This window comes from Onychomys torridus, chromosome 3 (assembly GCF_903995425.1).
Source record: "Onychomys torridus chromosome 3, mOncTor1.1, whole genome shotgun sequence".
Classification (NCBI taxonomy): Eukaryota; Metazoa; Chordata; class Mammalia; order Rodentia; family Cricetidae; genus Onychomys; species Onychomys torridus.
Window position 1 is genome coordinate 133,259,019 of NC_050445.1, and position 7,223 is coordinate 133,266,241.

Sequence of the window (7,223 nt, forward strand, 5' to 3'; positions counted from 1 at the left end):
GTCCCTCTCCCCCTCCTGCTGACTCCCTTCTTCTTCACAACTCCTCCTCCTCCCTTTATGGTGTCTTGAGAAGGACTTACATGGATGGCCACAGCTCCCATGCATCTGTCCTTCTCTTTGGTCCACAGTACTCCTTCCAGTGCCGTCTACAGTAACAGCTGCTGCTGCTGATGTGACTAGAGCAGTGGGGGAGGTTCTTCCCAGGCTGGCAGCCAAACTTGGCGGTTTCCTCCTCCTGTACTCTGGCTTCAGGAGCTTGCAGAGTGCAGCACTGACACGGTTGTGGATTCTTCCTCTAGAGAGCCACTCAGGCAAGGCAATGTATGGAAGAGTTAAGAGTCCCTGCAGGGGGCACCGAGAGACCACCGCATGAAGGAGGTAGCGCTGGATCATGGTGAAGACTCCAAGATATTGGGCATGTCAAAGCCACGAGACATCTGCCAAGAAGAACTGCATACAGGGAAGGCAGAGAGAGAGAGAGAGAGAGAGAGAGAGAGAGAGAGAGAGAGAGAGAGAGAGAGAGAGAGAGAGAATGAATATTGAAGGCAACAAGGCAAGAGTGGTAGAGTTGTCCAAATCCTTTAAAACTGAAGTCGCAGGATGTTGGGTGTTGTTTTTGGTTTTTTGTTTTTTGTGGCGCTCTTACCCTGAGAGGAAACACAAAACATGACAGAGTCCACTAACAAGAGTTTTATTAAGATAAGGGAGAGGGACAGATGTGCACAGGCCTGTGGAAAGACACGTGAGTGAAGTGGGGCCAGGAATCATGGTGCCAGCTTATAAAGGTGGGCCACACCTGCACACACAGGCCCATGTGGCTATTCCACAGATGTGTAGATCACATGGTTGCGCTGCACGCTTTCTGCAACCATGCAAAGCCACGGGGGTCCTGGTCCTGGTCCTGCGAGACGTTTTGACCCGGAAATGACTAAGCAGAAGTGACTAGGTCCCGCCGGGCCTGTGAGACCATGCCCAACTGTGGGGGCATGTTGTGAATCCATATCAGCAGATACTGGACACACAGAGCTGTAGATAGGATGTGGGGTTTGCCCTGCTTGTTTCAGTTTTGCTTTGGTCCAGTATTTCCTCATTTGCCCCATTCCTCACTTCTGGAAGGGAATGTACATTCTGTGTCATTATGGGGTGGAAGATTTTTCCATCACTTGGCAACAAGCCAAGAAAATTATAAGGAAATGTCCTATTGTCCTTTGTATAACCAAACCCCACTACCTGTAGAAAGTAACCCAAAGGGTACTCAAAGAAATGAAATTTGACAAATGGATGTGTTTCATTTTGCAGAGTTTGGAAAATTAAAATATGTACACCATAGCATACATACATGTTCAGGATTTCAATAAGCAACTGCTTTGAGTTCTGAAAAGGCTGATGCTGTAATTACACATTTATTAGAAGTTATGGCTATCATGGGGATACCTGTAAAAATTAAGACCAACAATGCTCCAGCCTATGTCTCCAGTAAAATGAAATATTTTTTGCATATTACATCATAAAAATATATTATAGGTATACCACACAATCTTACAGGGCAAGTAAATATAGAAAGATGTAATCACACTTTAAAAGATAAGCTAAATAAACAGAAAGGGGTAATAAAGACGCCCAGAGATAAATTGCACAATGCTTTATTAACTTGAAAAATTTTTAAATACTAATAAGAAAAAAATGGCAGCTGCAAAGAGACAATGGATAATAGAAAAAACTGCTGAATTAAATCAACCTATATACTTTAAAGATATGCTGACCTCAGAATGGAAACCAGGATATGTGTTACATTGTGGAAGAGGTTTTGCTTTTGTTTCCACAGAAGAAAAACTATAGACACCACCAAAACTGATAAAAATTAGATTTGAACATGAGAGACCTCTTGATTAGATAGTTCACCAAACAGTGTGACCATTCTATCTAAACTGCCTTATAAGACTAACAAATGCTTTTCATTTGATAACCTGTCAGAAAGGAAACTCCTCAAAGTTAGGGTTGGGGCAAGGTTTTATTTTTGTCTTTCCAGGAGAATGAAGGCATCCAACTAAGGAATCTAAAGAGCACTGGACAAATGAGACATCTGAAGAAAAAGGACAAATCATCCACAAAAAAAGTCCCAAGAAAAAGAGTTAATTGGCCTAATGGTATAGCACATTTCTAACAGGATAAAATTCATAAATCTTCCCAAGTGTTTGTTTCTGTTGTGCTGTACAGACATAGAAGTCAAATGGTCTTTTTGTAATCCCAGTTCAATTAAAAATTAAAGCTGGCTTTGGAGTTGGAGTGTGGCTCTCTCCTTCTCTGATCCAAGAATGCTTGTTATAGAAAAATCCAAAATCTCTGTCTCATGTCAGAGGAGCCACCTGATATAGGACAGAAGAAAAACCAAAATTAAGGGACTATTCTCTTGACACTAATATTTGGTTTTATTTTGACTCTCTAAAAATTTTTCTTAAGGTTTTATTCCAGAATGCAGAGTTGGTCAGCATACATCTCAATAAATGTAATAAATCAAATAAATGGACTTACAGAATCACATGATCATCCAGTAGATGTAGAAAAAGCCTTTGATAAAATCCAACATGCCTCATGATAAAAGTCATAGACAATAGGACTAGAGTGAACATACTTCAACCTAATAAAGGACACATATGAGAAATCCACAGCCAAAATCATCCTAAGTGGGGGGATGTCAAACAATCTCATTAGAATCAGGAGTGAGGCAGGGCTGTCCTCTGTTCCTACTTCTTTTCAATATTGGGCTTGAAGCACTAACTGGGTGAACAAGAGAAGAGAAGGAAACGAAAGGAATACAAACAGGAAAAAGGAAATCAATTTCTCCCTATTGCAGGTGATATAATTTACAGAAGAGTTTCCAAAAATCCCACCAGGAAACTTCCAGAAATGGCCAACAATTATAGCCTCCCCCCAAAAAGAAAGAAAAAGAAAAGAAAAAATTCATTCCTCCATATAGCAGAAATCTTAGAAGCTCTTACTAATAAAATAAAACCTGAGGCCAGTTATTGGGGTGAATGCTGGAAGATCAGAGAAACAGAACAAGCCACAGCTACCTCACCTTGCCAGTTCCTCAGCTGATCCTGTTTCCTCAGACTGGAAGCCTCTGAGTTCTCATTGGAATGGGTCTCAGCTGAACTGCTGCTAGAAGCCTAAAAGCTTATCCAGCCAAATGCTTCTAGTTTCTAGTCTTCGTGCCTTATATATCTTTCTACTTTCTGCCATAACTCCCTGGGATTAAAGGCTCACTTCTTGGGATTAAAGGTATGTGTCACCATGCCTGGCTGTTTCTAATGTGGCCTTGAACTCAGAGATCCAGAGGGATTTCTACCTCTGGAATGCTAGAATTAAAGGTGTGAGTGCCACCATTTTCTAGCCTCTGTATCTAGTGGCTGTTCTGTTCTCTGACCCCACATAAATTTATTAGGGTGCACAATATTTTGGGGAACACAATACCACCACACCTGCATCTTTCCTGGCTCTCCATCATATATTGTTTTGTCATAGTGGCCTTGGAAGCTGCTATGTGTCCAACAGTACACCCTTTTGACCAAACAGCTTTACTTGTAAAGTTCATTGCAATGATTTGTTGATATGGTTCAAGACCTCTGGCTTCTGCTACACCATCAATACTGGGCCCTCAAATCAGGTATCCTGCTGTTGCCCCAGTCACAAAGCTCCTGTGGCTATGGTTCCTTAGGACTCCTTCCTTCAGGTGACCCAGCAGGTCATAGATGGGGTAGATGCTGGGGTGGGCCAATTCAAAACCCTGAAAGTGGGCCTGGATGGTAGCTAAGTTGGTCAGTTTGGGCCTCCACCAGGACTGCCCCCCCTCAGGCAAGGGTCAGGGCCAGCTCTCCTTTGTCCATGCTATAGGAGCCAACTTTCCCTTTTCGGTGGCCTGTGGCTGGGAAGAGGTAGTTCTCCCAGGGCTGTCAAAGGTTGGGGCCGGCTCTCCTATGCCCATGCAACTGGGACCAGTTCTGGGAGAGAGGTAGCTCTCCTGTTGAAGCGGCCAGTGAGGGGCAGGACCAGTTCTCTAGTGCCCAGGCCACCAAGGCCAGCTCTCCCCATGGCCCCCAGTGGTAACACTGTCATGGACATCAACACAGATGCAGGTTGTGGTAGGACCACAGACCCAGACATCACCATGGCCCTGGGTGGCTACACAGGTCACTCAGATCTATATGGACCCCAGCAACGGTGTGGCCCTCAGAAAACACGGCAGCCTAGACCACAGACATCTGCATGGCCTTTGGAGGTAACATGGGTCAGGGACATCAACACAGACCCAGCTTCAGTAGGACCATGGAACCAGATATGATCCTGAAGGGTATTACAGACCCAGACATCATATGCCCAGGTGGCAGAGTAGTCCACCACCTTCAATTCCCCTTCTCTTCACAGTGCACAAACCACTCAGCTTCTCCTCTCCAACTTCTCCACCATACACCTGTTCATCATGGTGGCACCTGACTACCCAGGTGAGCACGTAGATGTCTTCCTGGCCACCTGGAGCCAAGGGGCACTGGGAAGGACTCTCTTTTTGCAAATATTTTATTGAAGATTTTTTAATTCATGTTCTTCGGGGATATTGGCCTTAGGTTTATCATCATCATCATCATCATCATCATCATCATCATTAGGTTTTATCTTTTCCTAGTATGGGTATTAGAGTAATACTGGCTTCATAAAAGGAATTTTTGGATGCTCCTTCTATTTCTGCTTTTTTGAATAATATAGTTATATATTAGCTGTGGATCTTCCAAGAAAGTCTGTAAAGCCATCTAGGCCTGGGACTCTTTTAGTCATGAGACCTTGCATTACTGTTCCAGTCTCATTGTGTTATGGGTCTGTTGAGATTGTTGATCACTTCTTGGTTTACCTTTGATGGTTTGTCCATTTCTTTTAGATGTTCCAACTTAATGGAGAACAAGTTTTTCTAGTATTTGCTTATAATACAATGAATTTCTCTGGAGTCTGTTGCAATGTTTCCGTATTCCTTTCTGATTGTTAATTTGGGTAATCTCTTTCTTTTTGCTAATGCCAAAGTTCTATTGATTTTGTTTATTTTACTTAAGAACTAGCTCTTAGATTTGTTAATTCTTTGTATTGGGGGGCAGGTTGAGACAGGGTTTCTCCATGTAGAATTGGCTGTCCTGGAACTTGCTCTGTAGACCAAGCTGACCTTGAACTCACAGAGATCCGCCTGCCTCTGCCTCCTGAGTGCTGGAATTAAAGGTGTGTGCCACCACCACCCAGCAATTCTTCGTATTTTTTGTTTCTATTTCATTAATTTCTGCATTTAAAAAAAAAGTAAGGTCTCACTATGTAACCCTAACTGGCCTAGAATCCTCAATGTGTACCAAGTTTTCCTCAAAATCACAGAGATCCACCTGCCTCTGCCTTCCAAGTGCTGGGATTAAAGGTGTGCTCCACTATGCCTGCCTCTGCTCTGATTTTCATTATTGGTCTTGCTGTCTACTAAATTTGGGTTTGATTTGTTCTTGTTTTTCAAATTTTTTGAATGCATAATTAAGTCATTTATATTTGTTCTCTTTCTGGTTTCTTTTTCTTTTCTTTTCTTTTTTTTTTTTTAAATTTTTCTGTAGCCTTGGCTATTCTGGAACTCACCCTGTAGACCAGGCTGGCCTTGAACTCACAGAGATCCACCTGCCTCTGCCTCCCAAGTGCTGGGATTAAAGGCATGCGCCACCACTGCCTGGCTTTCTGTTTCTTAATCTAGGCACTTGGAGATAAGAATTCCCCTTTCAGGGTGTTTTTAATGTGTCCCAGAGATTTTGTTGCATTTTGTTCCTATTTTCATTTATTCTCAGGAATTGTTATTTCTTACTTTCTTTTTCAGCCCATTCACTATTCAATAAAGAGTTGTTTAATCTCCATTGGGGTTTTTTACTTACTAGAGATTTGTCTGCTGTCTATTTTAAGTGTTACTGCATTATGGACATATAGGATGCATAGTTATTTCAAATTTACTGAATTTGTTAACCTTTGTTTTGTCCTATAGCATGTATGCCTATCTTTTGATGTGTTTGAAGCAGACATTATGTTAAAATGCATTATTTACAATATATCTCTGTGATGTTCCTTGTCATATGGTGTGTGAAGTAAGTCTCTTTGCATTTTCCCCTAAAAATCGGTGATGTGTCTGCACTGTTTAGCTGATTGACCCTTTGTCTTGTTGGTAGCTATGGCATCATCATCATCATGTCCTCAATGTGGTGTCGCTACTGCTTTGCTGTGTTCCATGTAACCTTTCAACATTTTGGTCCTCCTTTGTTTTTCTGTTGCTGTGATAAAATACTATGACAAGAAGCAACTTGGGGAGGAAAGGATTTATTTAGCTGACATATCCCAATTATAGTCTAAGGGAAGTCAGATCAGGAAGCTGAGGCAGGAACTAAAGTAGACACCATGAAGGGGTGCTGCTTACTGGTTTGCTCCCCATGGCTTGCTCAGCCTGCTTTCTTATAGACCCCAAGGCCACACCAGGGTTGGCACCACTCACATTGAGCTGGGCCTCCCACATTCATCACTAACCAAGAACATGCCAATCTGATGGAGGCGTTTTCTTAGTTGAAGCTCCTTCTTTCCAGATGACCCTTGCTTTTATCAAGTTGAACAACCCCTCTCCCACCCAGATAATTAGCACGAGTTGTAGACTTTATCCCTGTGATCATACAGTAGGCCTTTATCCCAAGTGGAAGCATTAGAGTACTCATTTGTTCCAAAGTCAGCCAGTTAGGTCTCATCATAGAGGGTCTTGAGTGGTCTCAATAGATCAAGTTTATGTTGTTCTTTTCCAGGAGTTGTGTCTATTTGTACTTCCGTCTATTCAAAGTCAGCTCTTCACATACAGAGTACATTTGCAAAGGATATGGTGATTTTAAATGCTGCAAAGAAAAATTAAAATTGGAAAAGTTATCAGAAGGATGGTTTGATCTTGGGGGAAAGAAATGGACCTCAGTGAAAATGGCTTCACTGAAGGATGAGGAAAGGTGGGTAACCTCAACCCGATAGTAGTAGGTAATTTCAAAAGGAATTTTTTCATATCAAATTTTACTCATATGAAAGCACAACACTGAGAAAAATAATTGTTTCAATTAATGCGATAGCTTTATTTCCAACGCTGAGAGTTGAGGAATTTACAGAAATGAAAACTACTAAGCTGCTTATTCTACATT